General features: G+C 40.5%; 1 protein-coding gene across 10 annotated transcripts in view; it reads right to left on the bottom strand.

Annotated features, from left to right (window-relative positions):
• Nucleotides 1-22,999, bottom strand: part of Hycc2 (hyccin PI4KA lipid kinase complex subunit 2) — a 69,713-nt gene that overhangs the window by 42,041 nt on the left and 4,673 nt on the right. For 5 of the 10 annotated variants that reach the window (XM_005000703.4, XM_005000702.4, XM_023562194.2 and 2 more), the window contains exons 2-3: nucleotides 21,501-21,568; nucleotides 1,628-1,724 (exon numbers count right to left, since the gene is read on the bottom strand). The gene's annotated coding sequence lies outside the window, so the exon portion shown is untranslated. Of the gene's footprint in view, nucleotides 1-1,627; nucleotides 1,725-5,340; nucleotides 6,150-6,177; nucleotides 6,311-11,942; nucleotides 12,057-21,500; nucleotides 21,569-22,999 lie in introns of those variants that run through there. The other 5 variants (XM_063259537.1, XM_063259535.1, XM_063259536.1 and 2 more) reach the window with 4 other exon arrangements.

Here is a 22,999-nt window from a genome sequence, read left to right on the forward strand (position 1 = left end):
ACCCACATCTGCATCCGCATCACTGGGCTGCGGATGGCAAAGTCACGTCCACACTCAGCACAGGAGAGGCCGACAGTGTTACTCTGTCCTGGCTACGGCCACTCTGGCAACGTCCTAGAACACTTCAGTGACTCCATTTCCCCTGGGCCACAGCCCAGCTCTCTGGATCTGCTGACATTTCCCCCCACTGAAATCTGCAGCATGAGGTTCCAGCAACCTTGTCCTGTCCCACTGTTGAACCTGTGCCACGCTCCTCCTGGGAGGGAGGTGTGAGAGACGGCCCTGCCACTGCCCACCTTGCAGCCAACTTCTTGGACACTGGCAGTTTCTCAGTTGGTTTGTGGAGGCACTTGGGTCAGAGCAACAATGGCTTTGGGGATGGATATTTTTATTTTAGTTATATATACATATGTGTGTACATATATATAAAACATTAAAAACAAACACTGCAAGGGAAAGTCAGGCTTTTTTTTTTTTTTTAAAAGAAATAAAATTTAGGGGCCAGAGATTTAGTTCTGTGGCATAAGCACCTGCCTTGCAAGTGCAATTGATCGTGAGTTTGATCCCAGGCACCAAAAAAAATAAATAAATAAAGTTTAGGCTGGGAATATAGCTCAGCAGCACAAGCACCTGCCTAGCATAAGGTCCTGAGTTCCATTCTCAGCACTCCCTTCTAAAACAAAAAAAGAAAAAGAAAAAAAAATATTTAAGCATTCAACTCCCTGGCTGATGTACCCACACTTTTAAGTGCATGGCAGCAGCTACTAAACAACCCCCATAAAAAGTTATGGTCATAAAAGTTGCACTGGATGGTACTGATTTAGATGCAGCCAGATAATACAATCAGGCTGAATATGCCCAATAATTCAGTACAAGTAAAATTATCTGTTTTTTGTGATTACCTTTTCATTTATAATAAGCAATTAGAATTTCTTTTTGTAAATGACCTGTTTAATTCCATTACACATTTGCCATTGGTTTCAATACAACAGAAATTGTTTTGTTTTTATTTTTGTTGTTTAGTACTGGGGATTGAACTCATAATCTTGTGCTTGCCAGGCAGGCGAGAGCCACTGAGCTAAATCCCGGGCCAGTAAAAATAAATTTAAATAACAAATTTTTAAAAACACAATTAGTAAAAGAAATACTTTCAAGTATAAATTTCAAGGCCAATAATTAAGATATGACTGGTTGGGCAGTATGGTGAATGCCTACAATCTAGCACTCAGGAGGCTGAAGCAAGAGGGGTTTGAGGTCAGCCTGGATACACAGCAAGACTCCATTTCAAAACACACGCATAACTAGGTGTGGTGGCATATGCCTGTAATTCCAGCACTTGCGAAGCTGAGGCAAACAATGAGCTACAAAGTGAGTTAAAGGCCAGCCTGAACTGTAAAACTCTTGTCTCACAAACAGAAAAAATGAAACAAAACAACAAAAAACCCACATACATACATACTATTATATGTTCACACATTTATACAGAAAGACGGAAGGGCAGATGGATGGACAAGTGGATATGATCTTTTCAGGTAAAACTGCTTAACAAATGAAGCCGTCAAGGACTACCAAAAACACTAACATCTGACAACATGGGAAATTATAAAGTTAAAAGTCATAATTTTACCTGTTTAAGATCAGTTTTCTAAAGGAGGTGGTGGCACAGGAATGCAGCAGAGTTCAAGTGAAGAATTCATTTGTTGAGAATTAAGTATCTTTCAAGTCTATAAAAATGTAAATGAAAACAAGGATGTAATATACAGAAGAAACACTTGCTGATACCTTTTTTTTGGTACTGGGAATTGAACTCAGGACCTTTTACTTGCCAGGCAGGTGCTGTGCTGCTGAGCTAAATCCCAACCTGATGATACATTTATATACAGTTCATCTAATCATAAAAAATCATGAATTTTAAAAAGTTCTATAATAACATGGATATTTGTATACTTTTATTAAAACAATTAAACATTTTAGAGGTAAAAAGTCTGAATTTTAATTTGAAACTTACCACTATTTGTAAGACCCTCTGTAGATTAAATTCTTTATGTTTATGTTTATAGATATACATGTATATAGATATATATTGTCTTGAGCCTCACTTGAGTAATCTACAAAACTGTATGTCTTCTAGTCAAAAATTCTATGACTCTATTGAAACAAATCACAGTGATTGCTCAGGCATGCAAGCACAAACATTAAGAAACAAGTTCTCCTTAAAACTTTAATACACAGGACTAAAGATACAGCTCAGGGCAGGAGTGTGCTTAGCATATGCGAACACTGTGGGCTTAAACTACCCAAAACAAAAATGATTTTAAAACACGCCCTATAAAACCAAATAGTATCAAAGGCTACAAAGTCATTTTTAATGAGTTTACCTAACTGAAAAACTGTCATTTTTTACAAAGACACTATTACTTGAATTTCTGGCACTAAAACATTCCATCTCTTGCTCAGAGAGAACTTCTTTCAAATGGTGAAACAAATGGAAAGTAGTGACACATAAATATCTACTAAACACATTATGCTCTACCTCTCTGATTCAAAACAGCACTGCAGTTTTAAAATGCAGCCTTCCTCAAAGTTAATTCTTTAAAATATGTTCATTGATGAGATGCACTTCCTAACAAAGAATATGAAAATTATATGGGAATTAAATTATCAGGCCAAAGTAGGTGGTACACTTTAATAATCCTGTGCTCAGGAAGCTGAGGCAGCAGGATCATCACAAGTTTAAACTACAGAGTAAGTCTGTGTCTCAAAAAACAAACAAAAATTTATATCAGCAATGTCAAGGTTCCGATACTCTTTAGAATGAACACGTGTCTTGACCTCCCTAATTTAACCACAGCAATAACTTTTATCTCTTCTGGACTTGGCTTTTACGTGAGAGATTTTAGGAGTTGGTTCTGCATGGTGGGAGAGCCCTTGCAAAGGACTAACAGAGTATCTATGGGAAGACACATGAAGAGACTAGTGAACAGTGTGAGAAGGTTCTCCTGATGTTAAGGAGTTGGGGTGGGAATAAGACATTATCTTCCTATGCCCTGGGAGTTTTGAATCACAAAATAACAAGTCAGATTTCAAAGCCCTGCCTTGGGCAGACTGGGGGGTCTTGCAGACCTGTGTCCCAGTCTTCCCGCATAAAGATGGGCATTAGGCTCTCAAATTAAAAAGCAAAAGGAGGAAGAGAAAAAAAGAAAGAAAGAAAGCACAAACAAAAGAAAGAGCGAGAGGGAGGGAAATGATAGGAAAACTTCTGAAAACCTTAACACAACAGGAGAGCAAAGCAATCCCTGCTGGTTGGAGGTGAGGAGTCATTGCTGTGATACATATACCAGCTAACAGGAGAAAGACAGTACCTGTAGAGTTTTCCAACACTGATGAAAGAAATCAACCCAGAGATTCAAGATACTTTGCCAATTCCAAGCTAAGAGAAAAATCACATTAAGAGAAAAACTGTACCTAGGACACCATAATAAAATTACCAAAAGAAGGGGAGGAAGGGAGAAAGGGGGGCAAAAAAGATGTCTTTCAAAGAAACAAAACCAACAGCTGTCTCAACACCAGAAACCAGAATATAACAGAATGGTAGTGTTAAAGGGCCAAAAAAGAAAGTAACAGCCAGTCTAGAATCTTATACTCAGCAAAAATATTCTTCAAAATTAATGTCAAGAGCTGGGTGTGGGTGTGTACACCTGTAATCCCAGCACTTGGGAGGCTGAGGCAGAGGGACTGCCACAAGTTTAAGGTCCGCCTCGGCTACATAGTGCGTTCAAGGTCATCCTGAACTGCATGGCAAGACCTTGTCTTTAAAAAAAAAAAGCCCAAAATATTTGCAAACAAAAAAGGAAATTTCTCATCATGTAAAGAAATAAATTAATAGTGATTCTTCTTTTTTTTTTTTTTTTGTCTTTTTCCTTTTTATCGGTACCGGGGATCGAACTCACGACTGCCTGCTTCCAAGGCAGGCGCTTATGCCGCTGAGCTAAATCCCCAGCCCCCAATAGTGATTCTTTTTTTTTTTTTTTTTTTTTGTCTTTTTTCTTTTTGTCGGTACCAGGGATCGAACTCACGACTGCCTGCTTGCAAGGCAGGCGCTTATGCCGCTGAGCTAAATCCCCAGCCCCCTAATAGTGATTCTTCAAAGCAATAAATGAAATACAAGGTGTAAAGGTTTTAAGATTTTAGCAATTATGTCGACAATGTAAAAGTAGTAATCTGAAGTGAATATGGTGGCATATACCTGTATATTAGAGAAAAAAGTAGTATTTAATTTAAAACAACCAAAAAACAAGGGGAACAGAGTTGAACAGCAAATAACAGTAAAATTAAACATAAACCCAACTCCATGTAAAAGGCTATTCTTCAGACTAAATTAAACAAAAAGTATATTCTTTAAAAGAGACAAACTTTAAATTTGTTCATAGAAAGACTGAAAGTAAAGATGAAAAAAATAAAATTTAGAGAAGTCACGCAACACCAGCCAGAAGGAAACTTGACAGTGGGAAATGGTGGTGCCTGCCTCATCTGTACACTGTAATCCCAGATACTCTAGAGGCTGAAGCAGAATGGCAAATTTGAAGCCAGCCTGGGCAACTTCTCAAAATAAAGATAAAGGGGCTAGGCGTGGTACACATCTATAATCCTAGCACTTGGGAGGCTGAGGCAGGAGGATTGTTGTCAATTTGACGCCAATCTGGGTTATAAAGTAAGTTCAAGGCCACGTGATCTATAGTGAGACCCTGTCTCAAAAGACACACACACACACAGAGCGAGAGAGAGCGAGAGAGAGAGAGAGAGAAAATACATAAAATAAAAATAAATAGCATTGGAGACATAGATCAATGCTTCTTGGGTTCAATCTCCAGAATCACAGAAAGGAATAAGAACAACAAAAAAGGTCAGAAATCATTAATGACGACAATAAATAACCTGGAAAAACACCAAGTACCTGGAAGTTTAAGTTAAGCAACACGCTGAACTGAATACTAAGCAAGAGCTCACACAGGGAGGTGTGAGACGCAGCTGCACCTGTACCGCTCCAAGCCCTCGCTTTCTAAGAGGCCGCACTGACGAGCAAGGCAGTGAAAGGAAAACAAGCACATACAAAGCTGACACAGCCAAAAGCTGATTTGCTGAAAAAATTCAAAAAACACAAACCTCTAGCCAAACTGATTCAGGAAAAAGGGAAGCTACAAATAACTACAGAAATTTTAAGTCAATATGATCATTTTATGCTAATTAAGGACACGAAGTGAACACGTTTATTGAAAAATAAAAACTACCAAAGATGACAGAAACAGACTGTCCAAATGAGTCGGGTATGGTGACATATACCTGTAATCCCAGTACTCAGAAGGCTGAGGCAGGAGGAGTGCTGAGTTGAGGCCAGCCTGGCCTACACAGTGAGTTCAAGGTCGGCCTGAACTACACAGTGAAACTCTGTCTCAAAAAAAAGACCAAAAAAGAAGGGGTACTGATATAGCTCAGCAGCACAGCACCTGCCAGGCAAGCACAAGGTTGTGAGTTTGATCCTTAGAATTCCCCCCTCCAATAAATTCAGACCAAAAAGAAAATAGGACTGTCCAAATGGACCAAAGCTATTATTCAAGTAATAGAATCTGCTACTAAAAACCTGTCCACAAAAGATTTCAGGATGTAGATAGTTTCACTAATGAATACTTCTGAACAATTGGATCCAGTGGACCCATCCCTCACTTTTCTACTGTAAATCTGCACTTTACTGTCATGGTAGCCAGCTGTGGATCTCAATATCTTACCCTGAAGGATATAGGAAGCAATTTATTTGTTTACCAACTTGGCGGGACAAACAGCAGAGTATGTACATGTGCAAAAGTGGCACATGTTATCAATATTTCCAAAAGCAGATTTGGACCCATTCTTATCCAGATGTTTATCCAAGGATCACAGAGGGCCCAACAGATCCACACCATTTCAGGATTTATTTGAAAAAGTTTTCTTCTGACTTTTTCTGGTAGAAGTAATCCAATTCAGTACAATGACACAGAAAAAGTGGATCTGCAAGTTTTGGAGAAGGTCAAAAGTGAGTCATCAAGACCAGGGATTTAGCTCAGTGGCACAGAACCTTCCTGGCAAGCACGAGATCCTGAGTTCAATTCCCGATGCCAAAAAAAAAGTGAATCATCAGATTACTCATGCATGGCTGCTTGTGATCCATTATGGTAAAATACACGCTTCCATAACAGAAGAGTGGAGGGGTGGATGGGACGACGACGATGATGATGATGATGACGACGACTTCGATGGTGGCCACGAGCTGGGGGTCCTGTGAAGTGGAGCAAGAATCAGCTGATACAGACACAGGGAATGCAGACCTCCTTGATTCAGACGACAGCAACCTGAGTATATATTACACTAGGTGAAGGTTGTGAAATGGCCATGCAACCAAACGGAACCATCTGATGTTAGAGCCAGGTCCAACCAGGCGTGGTGGTACGTGCCTGTAATTCCAGCACTTGGCAGGCCGAGGCAGGAGGGTTGCCCGGAATTCAAGGCCAGCCTGGGTTACAAAGTTAGCTCAAGGCCAGCCTGAACTGCACAGCAAGACCCTGTCTCAAACAGACCGAAAACAAACAAACAAACGAAAAAAGAACTAGGTCCAAAAATACAGTGAAGGTCTTGGCAGGGATGAAATGTGTTGGACAGAACGCCAGCAATGCCATCCAGCGTTGGAAACTGTAACACAGGATATGCTACAAGATGTTATGAAACCACAAAGGCTGACTTGCAAGTAAAACCTGTGCAGACACAGCCGTATTCAAAAGTGTACAGATGAGGACACCTCACTAGCTGAACTGAAGTCGGCTGCACTTAGCACAGATTTCTCATGGTGCCTGCAGGGATGTACAAGACCTACAGAAAAGCCATGGGTCCAAGCATGGCATAAAAATGTATGTCCTTGGAGATGTGAAGACATACGCTTTTAATTCACACATTTATGCTGGAACTCAGTCATCGGGTCCTTATTGGTACAGTAATAAATCAAATGAGGTGAACGGACATGTTGCCCCCATCTCCCAGACTAATCACAGCATGACACTGGACAATAGGTTCCCCGGTTTCCAACTGACCTTACAGTTGCTAACAGCACAAGTTGGCCAGCAAAAGGACTGCACACAGGAACAAAGCAGGAATTTCAAATGAAATGTTGCAATTTCAAAACAGAGACCTGTAAAGTACCATCTTTGGATTTCAGAAAAATATAATCTTGGCCTCATAAATAGCAAGAAAAAAGCAAGCTGGTACTGCTATGTCAGCGTAACACCATGATGGAAATATTGATAACGAAACCTTGACAACACAGAAGCACGAGCTGGAAACTTTCAATAAAACCAAATGTGGAATAGATGTTGTTAATGCGTTATGCAGCTGTTATGATGCCATCTGAAATATTCTCTTTTTTTGTGTGCCAAGAACACGCCAGGCAGGTGCTGTGCTGCAGTTATATACCAGGTCCTTTGATGTCATTTGAAACACAAAGCACTGGCCAATGGTTGTACTTTACTTGGTCCATTTAGGACCATTATGTGGTATAGTTTGACAGTTTACAAAAAAGATAACAAGTGCAAAATATCACAGAGAAATTTTAGGAGGACTGGGACTGGAGCTCCTAAGAGATCATTTGTAGCAGAGAAAAAACAAAATGTTTCTGCTCAGGGAACTATACCAAAAATTGTGGCACACACTAATCAACTGACAGATGACAGACAGGTGCAGCATCATACAGACCTACTATGACAACAAGGAAACACAAAAATGTTAACTGTGCCTTACAAAAGAGTACAGAAAAAAACATAGTATGCTATCTGTGTAAGGGATACTTGTGTATGGAAAACACAGCTGTCATGTGTGAAGTCTGCCTTGGGTGTGACAGCTGACGAAGCAAAGCTCTCTTCAGTAGACTTGCATTTGGGTTTACACTGTAGTTCACAGTTTTATCTCTGATGTTATCTTTCAGGTTTGGTAAGCAAGTAAATAGCTGATGTGAAAATGCTGATGTCTATTCTAAGCACTCATAACATATTTAATATTTTATTTTATTGACATCTATTTCCAGCTAAATGCATGTTGTGCAGTTTAGTAGGAAGCTCTTGACAAAACAAGAAGCCGTAACAAGACTGCCACACAGGAAAGGAAAGCTAAGTGCACGTGCTGTCAGTGTGGGACATGCACATGAAACATGTAGCAGTCATGTGGGAAGACTGCCTTGGGTGTCACAGGTAAAGTAAAACTTGTTTTCATGATAGACCTCTTTTGGTGCTTTCACTGTGGTTCACATAGGAATTTCTTTCTGATGCTATCTTAGGTTCTGTCAGCAAGTATGAAGGAATATGAAAATGTTGGTGTCTTTTCTAAAGGCACAATATATATTATGAGTTTAGTATTTTATCAAGATTTTATGCTCCTGTTAACTACCCATTGTATAATACAATAAGCCTCCTGACAAAATAGAAAGACCATTGAGATGTCAGGTATGTCCTACAAGAAGGTCAGGAAAGCAAAAGAAACGTGCTGTCAGTGTAAGCAATGCGTCGGTATGGAACACACTGTTGTCACATGTGCAGATGCCTCAGGGGCGGTACTGAAGTAAAGATTTTTTTTCCTGACAATTTTTTTTAGACTTTGTACATCAAAAACCACTTGATGCTGAAAATTTTGGTGTTTTATGAACAATATAAAAAACTCAACACACTATTTTCATGATTTCCCACTAAGTACTCATTATTTAATACTCATAAAAATATAACTAATAATTCATCAATAGACATATCCTAAAGAGTGAGTCTGACAGACTCATCTTCATGTGCTTTAATAACAAAATTAGTCTTATGCTCCAAGGGCTATTAACCAGTGCAACCATGATGCCAAATACTGACACCAATGTTGCAAGAAAGGAAAATCATGGAACTAATCTCTCTCATGAATACAAGCTTAATAACTCAATGTGCTGGCAAATAAATCTACCACTATATAGGAGAACCCAAACATATATAAAGTAATTTGTATCTAACAGGAGGAAAACCATATGATCATCCAAATAGGTACAGAAAAAGCATGTGACAAAATGCAAGTCATTGATGATAAAAATTTATTGGAAGGCCAGCAATTTAGCTCGGTAGTTCAGCGCCTACCTGGCAAGTGCAAGGTCATGGGTTTGATCCTCAGTACCAGGAAAAGAAAAAAAGTAAGACTGGCCATAAAATGTCTGTAGCATGTATCACAGTGAATGGAGAAACACTGTATTGAAAACAAGAGATGACCATTATCACCACTTCAATTCAACACGATTTCAGAGGGCCTCGCTAGTGCAACAAAGCAAGCGAGAGACAGAGACAGAGACAGAGACAGAGGGGAAGAGGAAGAGAGAGAGGGAGAGGGAGCAGGAGAAGAAAAGCAGTAATTCATAGATGATGATGATGAATTTTTTTTGGTACTGGGGACTGAACTCATCACCTCACGTTTGCCAAGTGGGTGTTTATGCGGCTGAGCTAAATCCCCAGACCGACACATGATATGATTATACAGCAAGAGACTCCACAGGATTCTACAGAGTGTTAGAATAAGTGAATTTATAATCCTGGGTACAAGGTTAATACTGAAAAACCAACTATGCTTCTATAAGCTAACTATGGCTTTTTGTTTTATTTGAAAGTCTTCTACAGTTTTTAACTTACCGTGGATCCCAGACTGGTCTCTAACTTGCAATCTTCCTGCCCTGACCTTGCAAATACTGAGGTTACTGCACTACCACTCTTGGCTATTTATATTTTTAAAACACAAAGTACAATAGCATAAAACAAACAACTAGGACCAAATCTAACAAATGATGTGCAAAGACCTCTGCAAGGAACAGAGGGAATCATTTTTGAGGGATATTTACAAAGGTCTAAAAACTGTTAAAGACAGGAGAATGCTCTGAGAAATGCAGTTGGGTGATTCTGTAGTTGTGTGAACATCATAGAGCTGTACTTTCACAAACCTAGATAGTATGCAGCTCAATCACCTGCTGTAGTCTCTTGACACTATCAAGAGACAAAGTAAGCAGGACATGTGGGTGTGCTACAGGCATAAAATGCCACACAGTTTCTAAAAGTACAGCATGAAAAGTAGCATACTACATAGACAAATGAGTACCAGTTGTTTATTATCACTATTCAGTCTTAGGGGCTGTACATGCAATTTTTACAGTGCTGCAGGCCTGTTTACACAGCAGCACCACCACAAACCTGAGGAATGTGCTGGACAGTAACCTTACAACAGTTGTAACACAAGAGGCATTTTTCAGTTCCATTATAAACTCATGGGACTACTGCTGTATATGAAGTCTGTAGTTGCCCAACACCTCATCACAGTATTAACTGCAAATGAAAGGATGTAGCAAATTTGTGGAACGGGAAGACTTAAAATCTTTCCAACCCATCATTTCAATTTCAAAGCAATCTTAAATCAACTCCCACTCTTTTTGGGGGAGAGACGGTGCTTTCTTTGAGATAAGCTCTCACTACGTAGTTCAGGCTAGCTTTGAACTCACTATGTAACCCAGGTTGGCCTTGAACTCACAATGATTTCCTGCTCAGTCTCCCAGGTGCTGGGATCGCAGACATGTACACTATGCCTAGCTTTCCCACTCCCTTTTGTCTCATTTGAAAAAGCTGATTCTGGGAGCTAGGGATTTAGCTCAGTTGCACAAGCACCTTCCTTGCAAGCATGTGGTCGTGAGTTTGATCCCCGGTACTGATAAAAAAAAAATCTGATTCTGAAATCCTTATGGAAATGCAAAAGCGAAAAACACCAATATGATCCTAAAAAAGTGTTGAGTATATACACTTCAAACATTAAAACATATACTTATTAAACTTAACCAATGAAAAATAGTCTCACACAAATAGGGCTTCCTGACTTATGAGAAAAGTAGCATCAATGTGCAATGAGGGAAAAGACAATCTTTTATTGCACAAAGACGCTGAAGAACTGGAAATGCCCAAATAAAATAACACCTTGTGATTCTTGCAGTGGGTAAAGTTAACTGTGTCAACTTGACAGGCTCAGAAGTTGAAGAAGGAATTAGTGAAACACTCCAGTGTGGGTCATGGCAGCATAGTTTTGGGTTCTCCATCTACTCCCTGGCCCTGTTTCCCTACTCTCTTTCCCAGATGCCATGAACTAAGTAAGCACTTTTCCTCAGCCAACTCCTTTCCACCACGATGTCCTTGCCTTGCAGCCAGCTAACAATGGGCCGAATCCTCCTCTGTTGACTGCCGTTGGAGGTGGGGCTGGCCTGGAAGGAAGGATGCCTCTCCTTCCTCAGCTCCTCCCTAGGTGCTCTCTGCTTCCTGGCCTCTAGACCTTGGAGCCAGCTGATTATGGACTGAAACCTCTCAAACTGTTAGCACAAATAAACTGCTCTTCCTTTAAATTATTGGGGTTGGATATTTTGTTTTGGCAAAGCAAAAGGGACCAAGACAATAAGATCCACCATGATGTGAATAAAACAAAAGTCAATCAAACCTGACCCAAAATTAAACCACAATACATAAAATGAAAAGCACACTGGATGTGAATAAAATTAGATACCACAGAAAGATAAGATTAGTGACCTTGAAAGCAAACAGGATTTCATTACTTGAATTCTATTTTCCAAGACACATTTTGTCAATGCTATGCCCAGCTCTAGAAACGATCGGGGCATCAATGCTGACTTAAACTTAGTAATCCTGATTTTCTCTAACGAAGCTACTTAGCCCAGGGGAGAAAACATTTAGAGCAAGATGTGACCCTAAACAGGCACAGTGGGCACGCCTGTAATCCTAGCACTGAGAGAGGTTGAAGGACTGCAAGTTTAGAGTCTTGCTTGATAAACTAAGCAAGACTTTGTCTCAAAATTTAAAAACAAATACCTTTTCAAAGGGGTGTGCTGGGGATGTAGCTCAGCTGTAGGACATGCCTGGGTTCGATCTCTAGTACCATTAAAGTTTCTTCAACACAAAAGAACCAGGATCACTTATCTCCACCTATAGAATCAGGGTAAGAAGGACTACTGTTTGATTCATTGGTTTTAATCTTGAAATTTTTGCAACTCTCAGTAAAAAAGGGAATAGACCCTATAGGTCCCATCAACCTGAGTAAAACTTTTTTCCTGTTATCTACAAGCAACACTAACACTGCACAGCCTGACAATAATGACACAAAACATTAGTTAAGCTAGAAATAGTTTACTGCTACCAATTACTGATTGTATTTTATAAGGTATAGCAAAGTATTTCTAATTACTTCTGGTTCAGAGTACAAATAAAGAAACATTGCATAGTTATAACTTATTGAAAACCAAACTGATAGAGTAAGACACCACTTTTCCTGAGTTAATTAACTAAAAGCTTAAGATTAATTAAACTAGAAAAAAGAAGCTTTCAAAACTTTAGTAAGGTAAAATCTCTCTGGATTTTGTGATGACTAAATGAGAATGCCTAGTATATGGCCTGTTCTGTGATCAACAGGTCTTTTCTTCCCCAACTGTGAAGGTACTTTTCAACTAAAACCAAACCAAACAAACAAACAAAACCCCAAAAAACCCAATAAAGTATATATATGCTAAAAACTTGGCCTGTCAGCTGGGTATGGTACAGCACACCTGTAATCCCAGCTCTTGGGTATGGTACAGCACACCTGTAATCCCAGCTCTCAGAAGACTGAACCAGGAGGCCAGTATGGACAGCCTGAATTACATAGAAAGACCGTGTCTCAAAAACAAAATCAACAAAATCAGCCTTAAAAAATTTCCTAATGAAACCCTCAGAACTTAAGCAAAAATGTTTGCCTCCCAATATAACCAAGAAAATACCATGAAATACTGTGAAATAATTTAACAAAATTATGTTGAGTGACTTTTAAACCAAGTCACTGAGCCAAAGGAAGTAACAGGTAGACAAGGGAGGAAATCAGAAATACAGTCATCCTCAGTGTTCTGCTTCCAGGACCTGTTCTGCTACCATGGGTTCTGATGGACCTGGGGTTGCTTAAGCTCCTCACATTAAGACAGCACAATATTTGCGTATCACCTCCACTAATCAGCTTGCATCAAGAATCTCTAGTTTACTTACTATAAATGATATAGAAACACAGTAGTTGTTAAATCCTGTTTGTCTAGGTGACAATGGCAAGAAAAAGATTAGAATGTATTCAATAAGACATAGTTTTTCCTTCAGATATTTTGGATTGGCAGATAGTTGAATCCATGGACTAAGTGTACATAAATAGGGTTCCTTAAAACTTACCTATAAAAGGTCATAATAATGTCCCTGAAAATATACGAAATGGTTTCTGTAAATATTTTTTTAGTAGGATTTCAAGTTCCCACAAGATAAAGAAGTACTACTGCAGAAAAACCAGATGGGAGAAAAGAATCACAGGAAGATTCATGATTCTTATGAAATAAGAAAGTACTATAACAATTTTTGCAATGTATTCAGTGTACACGCATGACCATACCCATTATATATGACACAAAATATATTTGAGAGGTCATAATTTTCTAGGTCTAGAAACCAGTGTTTTTCACACACACACACACACACACACACACACACACACACACACACAGTCCTAAATTACAAGGTACAGGTAAAATTAAACTAACAGAGAGAAATTCATCTTTTAAGAGCTCAAATAGAGGCTGGAGATATAGCTTAGTGGCACAGCATACCTGCCTAGTAAGCATGAGTTTGTGGGTTTGATTTCCAATACAAAAAAAAACCCCCAAAACAAAACAGGACTCAAATCTTAATATCAAAGTGAATGACTGCAACTTAAATCATGGACATACAAGCAGTAGGTGAATCAAATATGACAATATTTCTATTGAGGTGATAAAACTGTAGTAAAAAAATTTTTTGCTGGGTGTGGTGGCACATGTCTGTAATACTCAAGAGGTTGAGGCAAAAGGATCGCTAGAGTGTAAGGCCAGTGCTGGCTACAAAGTGAGTTCAAGGCCAGTCTGAACTCCATAGTGAAACACTGTTTCAAAAAGAAATAAAAGAGGTCCCTGGATTTAGCTCAGTGGCATAAGTGCCTGCCTGCCTGCCTGTCAAACGTAGGGTCATGAGTTGACCCTGGCACAAAAAAAAAAGCTTGTTTTGAAATCATTTTCAATTTATTTTGTTTTGAATTAAACATCCATTCTGCTGCTCATAATGTAAATTATTTAACAGGGCTTCCTACTGTTTCCAACCAGAATAGAGCCATAAAGTTTATAATGGAACACTAAGCTAGGATATATTTTTTTTGTGATAAACTCAGAATTACACACTGATGTACATAATTTTCATGCCTACCAAAATCTTTTTATTTTATTTTTGGTACAAGGACTCAAACTCAGGACCTCAACGCTTACCAGGCAGGCACTGTGCCACTGAGCTATATCGCCAGCACAAAATTTATTTTTCTTGCACAATGTTTTGTTTTCACTCATTCGTTCTTTTTAGAGTTCTTATTGAAGGCCATTCTTCAACAATGCTAGTTGGTATCATGTCCTTATGAATAAAATTCTATTACCACATCACATTCTTCCTACCCTATGCAAACCTCGCGCCCTTTGCTTCCTAGGCTGTGGCAGACTGCCCTCTGGCCTCAGTGAGTCCTGTCTTCTGGTACCCACGTCTCCTCCCACAAAGGCTCTGTGCTTGGCCAAGTGACTTATTTTGCCCAACGCAACATTAGCAGAAGTCTGAAAGATGCTCACATACCATGTTTCTTCTTACTGCTTTTAAAAGCCTAGCAGCTATGTGAAGGCAGAGCTAGCCTGATGCAGGTCAACCAACAATCAGTGTTGACCTGAGGGATAGCCCCAAACATGAATAACCTTAGGGAAGATCAGAAATGGAGCCACTCAAATGCCCAAACTGCTGACCCACATAACTGACCACACAAAACAGCCGTCATGCTAAGACACTAAATGTTCAGGTGAGGCCATGAAGGCCAAATAATACTTTTTTTTTCTTCAAGGGGAATAGGTGGGAGTACAGTTCAGGGCCAGAGCACCTGCCTGGCATGCATGAAGCTCTGCATTTGATTGACAGAACTATATGAACAGTGGGGTGAAGCTCACATGACTCATGAAACCACTATGAAGGACATTAAAACTGCCCATTTAGTAATAATTTTCAAAATGAATTTAATTAACTGAGTTCCTACAAAGATATTCTGAGGGACCCAACTAGTGCTTGGTTTAAAATGATGCAAGACTTGCTGTTGTGTGGTGGCAAGCACCGGTAATTCCAGCATTAGAAGGCTGAGACAGGAGGGTCACCATGAGTTTCATAGTGAGATCAAGGCCAGTTTAAGCTATTACATTTGGAGACTCTGCCTCAAAAAGTAAACAAAACAAAGCTATGCAATATGTACCAATATTAGAATCAGACCAGGATCCTGTCCCTGGGTGTGTTCCATGCTGGAAGGAAGCGAGTCCTCTTAAAGTTCATAGGAATGAAAACAAACATTAGCAAAATCTGAGTGGACTACAGACCCTGGATGTCAAGGCTTTTAAGTATATAATTTTAGTGATTTCAATCCCCGTTCTCTTCTTGGGCACCCATCTCTTCAGCCACACTGGCACTCTTGCTCACCCCGAACATGTCCAACTCACTCTTGCCACTGCCTTGCTGCTAACTGCCCAGTTTCCTGACTTTATCCAGGTCTAGTTTCTCATGAGTTAGGGGGAAGGCTCCATTCACTCAGTCTCACTCACTGACCCTGAGTGCACTGACTGTTCCATTCTTTTGGCTCAGTTTTTTTGTTGCTGTTGTTAGGTACTGGGAATTGAACTTACCTTGCTCTTGCCAGGCAGGCACTTATGCCACTGAGCTACAACCTCAGCCCCGAGAGGGTGTCTTTCATTCACGACCCTCCAGAGTCCCTCTTAAGTGTCTGGACAATCATTAGCTATATGGCAAGAAGGAAGATTCCTATTTCTGAGTGGTATCAGGACTGGTATCAGTTAAAATGGCAGAGCAATGACCTCAAATCTCCTCCTCCAAAAAAGCAACAAGCACTGATCAAGTCTGTCAGAAAAAAACTTTTAAAGAACCCTGTGAATTAAACAAAGGCTTAAAGCAAACTAGGAAGTATTTCTTCAAGAGCTTCATTTTGTTAAAAACAGAGAGCTTCATGGAGTTTAAATTTTTCCTATTCCCATTCTACCCCAATCCTAATTCCACAATAACTCTGAAAACAGCCAACATAGGAATGAAAAGCCAGGTATGGTGGCACATACCTGTAATCCTAGCACTTGAGAGCAATGACCAGGAGGATTTCTGTGGGTTCACAGACAACCTGCGCTATATAGTGACACCTTGTCTCAAAAAAAAAAAAAGAGTAAAAGCCCCAGGCAGCAGGCAGTCACTGAAGAGAACTGGGTTAAAGGGTCTCCCCAGAGAAGCTTTCTGACCTGTTGGAAAGACCTCATTTGCAAGATTATCTTTATTTGACATGACCTGGTGCCCAGTCAATCCCAATAATCTTTTTCCAGAAACATTTGTTTAAAGCCTCAACAATCATTTAACATTATGGCTTCCTGAGGCATTAAAAGCAAGTGGCCAACCAAAAAAGGTTAAGAAAAGCTAGACAATGATATGTCACAGGGAACCTTGAAAAGTTACTGCAAATCCCCAGAGAAGTACACAGCTATATGTATGCATAAAGACATGTATACCCAGGGTTCATGCTCAGGGGAAACAGAAGGCACTGAAAGCCCACCAGAGGCTGCCTCTGAGTCCTGCACAGCTCCCACTGGAGGGGTTACTCTCACCCCAAGGACTCCTGCAAGCTTGTACCTGGTTTCTTTCATTTCATTTCACTGTAATAAACTCTGCTGCGACTATAACTAGAGTCCTGTATGTGTCATACTTGTTTTGGGGGCTTTTTTTCTTCCTTCTTTTTGAGACAGGGACCCACTATACAGTTCAGGCTGGTTTGAACTCACTTTAGCCCAACTAGCCTCAAACTCTCAAGCATCCTTGTGCCTCAGCGTCCTAAGCATGTCCCTGGGCAGGATCTTGGAGACCCCCAAGGACACAGTCAGGAACCTCAAAAAAGGATAAAATGATCAAAGGCTGGAAAAAGGACCAGTAGGGATCATGCCTGGTTTCATGTGAAACCAGAGACATACCTGGGGACCCAGACTTCATTCTCTGCCCTGGAGTTAAAAACACAACAGGCACAAACACATCCTACTAACACAAATACGAGCAAGAGTCCCCCTCCAGGAAATCTGCATATCCTCAACAACCTGCCTACAGCTGAGCTCAGACTCAGCCCAGCCAGGACAAGGTACTCACAGGGTTTCCCTTTATCTGTAAAAAAGGCCTGGATGGGAACTTCTGGTGGGAAAGTGTCCTGCATCACCTACCCCTTTCCTCTGTTCAAGGAGTCCCCAGCCTGACCTGTCCTTTATCAGAGCTGACTCCCTTAACTCAGGAGCAGAAATTCCAATACAAACCTTGCCCTGCACTGTACTCCTGCAGGTCAAGGTCTCACCCTCACATTCTGGACCCAAGAACCTGGTTCTGGTAACACAGGCACAGCTTCTAAAACTTGTCATAAAACTAGTAAACTAAGATAGGCTCCTAGCTTCTCACTAACACAAGAAGTTTTCAGCTTCTTGTGTACAATTCCTTCCTTCAACTTAGAATTCCTCCAAGGAACGCATTCTTCTGGGTGGGAAATGATGTTTAGAAAGCATCCTGGGTGCTGAAGAATGGGCTTGTCTTAAATACAATTCACACTCATTTAGTGACAAGTGAAAAGGGATCAATTTCAGATCACTGCATTCCAGGGAAAAGAGGTAAATTGTTTTCACACAAAGACAAATCTCCAATTCTCGAAAACCTAAACAAACATGCTAAATAAGCAGCATGTTTAGGGAATGTAGCACAGAATTCTGAGCCTGGCAATGGTGGCACATGCCTGTAAGCCCAGCAATTGGGAGACTGAGGCAGGAGGATGGATCACTGTGAGTTCGAGGCCAGCCTGGGCTACAATGCCAGCCTGAAATGCATTAGCGGTAACTCTATCTCAAAAAAGAAAAAAAAAAGGGCTGGGGATTTAGCTCAGCGGCATAAGTGCCTGCCTTGCAAGCACGTGGTCGTGAGTTTGATCCCTGGTACTGGTGTAAAAAAACAAAAAAAAAAGGTTGGGGATATAGCTCAGAGGCACAAGCGCCTGCCTGGCAAGCGCAAGGTCCTCAGTTTGACTCCAGTATTAAATAAATAAATGAATAAATACCGAAGAAAAAAATACACTGCACTGTAGAATAAAACTTTTAAATACTAAACACTGTAAATGTTTAAAGCAGGTGTTACTCAGAAGTGAGTCAAGGAAAGCAGTGTCTGGAGTTGGTGGCATTCATGTATTAATATATTTCTTTCATTCTTCTTATGACAATTACTTCTTCAATAGTATTAGGCAAGTTTCCATGCACTGTTTCTAATCTTTTTTATTTATTGGGGGGGGGGGACCAGGGACTCACCACCTTGCACTTGCCAGGCAGGTGCTTATGCCACTGAGCTAAATCCCTGGCCCGCACTGTTTCTAATCTTAAATACAACTAAATGTATATTAATGGGAATTAATTTAAAACCTAGATTAATTTATAAACTAAGAAAATACCTAAGCAAATTGATCTTTTCTTACATTATTATGCTTTTTGTTTTTAGTGAACTCTATCCTATACTTATAAATGTATCAACCTATTATTTTTCTACTTAAAGACTTGGTATTGTAGGTCTTTATTAGCTAATACTTTTATATTTTTATCACGTTAGCACTATTCTAAGCATTGTATATCTATGTACAACAATCCCACCCTGGACACCTTCCCAACCCACAGGCTATCACATTCATGTATTGTACTGAAAATGCGATGCTTAGTTCACCTCATCAGCAAATAAGAAAAAAAAACCTTTCCCTTAGTAAAAGTAATATGCATGCTACAGGATAGAAACACTGTATGAAAGTCTAGAAGCCTACCACTTTGGTGAAGTCTTCAGAGTATAAGACTAACACCCCCTTCAAAATGAAGGCTCTGGTACTCACTGCCACCTAGGAAGCAGGCCGGGTGTGTGTGTGTGTGTGTGTGTGTGTTTACACGCGCATGCACCTCTGTACATCCTGCAAATAATGTAAGCCACACTAGTGGGTTACTCTGCCCTACTTCCTGAACAACCCAAGAGCTGCAGTTTTTTTTTTTTTTAAGCCAGTCATATTTAGCAGGGGGGGGGGTGGTATACCAACTTTAGTGACACTAATGTTATTAACTTCTGATAACCCACTGCCATCGGACCAGCCAAGAGCTGCAGTTTTAAAGGGGCCCTAGTACAAGAGAAGGCAACAGAGTAAATCGAGGCAGCAGTACAAGATACTCTCTCTGTATTTGAACCTCAAGACTCACCAAACTCAACAGTGTTCCCAAGAGTCTGTGGTGAATGACAAGGAGCTGTCCAGAGCTGCCAACAGATCCTGAAAGAATTACCACTTGGGCTACTGAAACACCACACAAAGCAGGGTGTCTCAACCCTGCCACTACTGGCGTTTTAGTTGCTTCTGACATTGTGAGAGGCTGCCTATGCGCAGCAGGATAGTTGGTGGCATTCCTGACCTCTATCTCCAAACGCCAGCAGCACTTTCACTAAGTTATGACAAACAAAATGTTTTTAAATACTGCCAAGTGTCCCCAGAGAACAAAGCTGTCCCTGACTGAGAACGACTGCTTTAGAATAGATCTATGCTGTCTTCTGCAAATACTCTTTGTTGTTATTGTCTGTCTTTTTGAGATAGGGTTTCACAGTGTAGTTCAGGCTGGCTTTGAACTCACAGTAATCCTGTCTCAGCCTCCCGAGTGCTGGGATTACCCTTTTGGGCTCTTGAAGGAAGGGATGATGGTTTATCACTGAAGTGACCATATGACCTAACCTATTCTCAAAACTCAGGGATCTGACCCAGCCAACCACAGGTGGCACATGCTACCAGTATTCCATCAGGAAACAGAAGTGATACTGGGCGTCGGGCATTAGCTTTCTCTTCTTTGGCGTACAGGAAAAGCCTATCCTTTTTTACCCTTATCTTTAAGTCAGATGTGATTTCATGACTTGTTTTGTTCCAGGTATAGGGATAATTTTGTTTTTCTTTTGAAACAGGGTCTTGCTGTGTAGGTCAGGCTGGCCTTGAACTCACTATGTACCCCAGCCTGGCCTCAAATTTGCAGCAATCCTCCTGCCTCAGCCTTGCAAGTACTGTGATTACAGATGTGTCACCACTCCTGGCCAGAAATTTTTTTTTTGTAGGTACCAGGAGTTGAACTCATGACCTCATGCTTGCCAAGCAGGTGCTGTACTACTGAGCTATTTCCCCAACCGTAGACATGATCTGTAGGAGCGTGACATTTGCAATTCTTCAGCCTGCTCTTCCCTTACCAGTATGATGACAGAAGTAGAGATCAGTACAGAAATGCAATGCTGCCCCAGCATATAAAAAGCAGTTGCCTGGGGGCTGGGGATTTAGCTCAGCGGCCTAAGTGCCTGCCTTGCAAGCAGGCAGTCGTGGGTTCGATCCAAGGTACCGATAAAAAGGAAAAAACCAAAAAAAAGAAAAAAAAAAGCAGTTGCCTGGAATCACCCAGACCTGGAGATTTTATGTGAGAATAAACTTTTTCCAAAATTTACTTTATACCATTATCTGAAGAGTGATTATTATCACTACATAACCAGCTAACTCTGACTATAATGGTGATAATATAGAGAGACTAGAACAGGCCACAAAAGCACAAAGACTCCAAAAGGACAAATGACTCAGACACCCAAGGCACTTCTAAACATCACTTCTTCCTTGTGTGGCCTTGCAACGTGGCCTGGTTAACAGATGGTTTCATGCAATATCCTGGCATTTACTCCTACACAGAAGTATCTCTACAGGACAAGAGAAAGTGAAATCCACCAGGGAGGCAGAGCTTCAAGCAGTTTATCTAGCTATCTGTTACACCTGAAAAAGGAAACAACCAGAGGTCCATAGCTAACAGTGCAGCAAAATGTCTTTGCAACCAGTCTTTGTTCAACAGGCTCAAGGCAGCAGTAACAGAAACAGTACTTTCTGTAACTAGACTTTCCCTCACCAACGCTTGCCTACCGCTTCATGACCTGCCAGGCTTTCTCACCCACTGTCTGAATCTACTGTCTTTTCAGGAGTACCTTGTAGCTATCCTATGGCCTCACTATCCCATGTCCCATTCTTCCAACACTCTAGATCAACAGTCACCTCTTCTACTAAGCCCTTCCAAAGGGCTGGGGATTTAGCTCAGCAGCTCAAGCGCTTGCCTCGTAAGTGTGGGGTCCCGAGTTTGACCCTTGGTACCAAAAAAAAAAAAAAAAAAAAAAAAACCAAGAAGAAAAATAAAAACAAAGGGTATACTCTACCTGTACTAATCCAAAGTCTTGCTTCTTTCCTTCCCAATTCACAAGTTCTCAACCTAGAATCTGCAGACCTATAGGGATAGGAAATGAATAAAATACAATGAGAAAAAACAAAAACTAAAGTATTCTTTTCCTTAATCTCCAATTCAAATCTGTAACTCCATTACACTATGAATAGAGGCAAACTGTGTTATTTCTTATGATTTGTCACCAGTAAGAACTGCAAGTATTTTCACTGTCAAATTATACTTGTTGTGGACATTAAAATACCATTGAGGGCTCGGGATTCAGCTTAGCAGCATAAGTGCCTGTTTGGCAAGCACAAGGTCATGAGTTCAATCCCCAGGAGGCCCCCCCCAAATCATTTAAGCTCACTGCTCCTTCACATTCCATTTCTTCCATCAGCAAGCTTTTGCTTCACTCTGAAATTTTTCCAATCACCATCTGCCCAAATGTTTGGTTAAATATTTTTTGGATGAGATTTATATACAAAAATTGTAGGATTAAGTAAAGCAGATTATCCCAATACAGGTAAGGCTCATATAATCAGTTCAAGACTTAAACAGAACAAAAAGGCTAAACTTCCCACCTCCTTGAGATAACAGTTTCTCCTGACAAACTTGACTTTGAACTAGGACATCAGCATCAGCATCTTCTTGCCAATGTCTAAAATAGAAGTATCGGGGCTGGGGATTTAGCTCAGCGGCCTAAGTACCCGCCTTGCAAGCAGGCGGTTGTGAGTTCGATCCCCGGTACCGATAAAAATGAAAAAGACAAAAAAAATAAAATAAAATAAAACAGAAGTATCAGCCCTCACTAGGCCTCACATTCTGTTAGCTTTGAGAACTATATCATCTTTGATTCTCAAGCATGCACTCTGTTTTTCTGAGACAGCATCTCACCATGTAGTTCAGGGTGACCTCAAACTCATGGCAATCCTCCTGTTTCAACCTCTCAAATACTGGGATCACGGGCTTGTACCACCATGCCTGGCTAAGCATATACCCATTAGCCCTATACCATCAGCTGTACTGAGTAACCAGACTGCCAACTCACTCTGCAGACCTTGAAACCTGTCAGTCTCCTTAGTTGCGTGAGCTAATTCCTCGCACTAATTTTTTTTTTTAAACTGGTACCAGGGATCGAACTCACGATCACACATTTACAAGGCAGACGCTTATGCCGCTGAGCTAAATCCCCAGCCCGTGAGCCAATTCCTTACAGTATACCTTATAATGAATCACATAAAAAGACCCCATTACTGGTTAACTTTCTCTGGAGAACCCTGATGAACACAGTCTTGAGAATATGCATAGAATCCATCTCTCGAACCTCTTAGAACAGGCAACGCTTACCCTGTGTAACAGGTATTCCATTACCATGCCATCTGAAGCAGAATTGGGGCATCTGAAGACTACTAGTAGACAAGCACATAGCCAAGCACAGAATGTTAAAACTCTCTTCTTGATGGCACATAAAACTCTTAAAGTGACTCTTTTGGT

The sequence above is a fragment of the Cavia porcellus genome, unplaced genomic scaffold, assembly GCF_034190915.1.
Source record: "Cavia porcellus strain 051 isolate PalLab524CR breed Dunkin Hartley unplaced genomic scaffold, mCavPor4.1 scaffold_12, whole genome shotgun sequence".
Taxonomy (NCBI): Eukaryota; Metazoa; Chordata; class Mammalia; order Rodentia; family Caviidae; genus Cavia; species Cavia porcellus.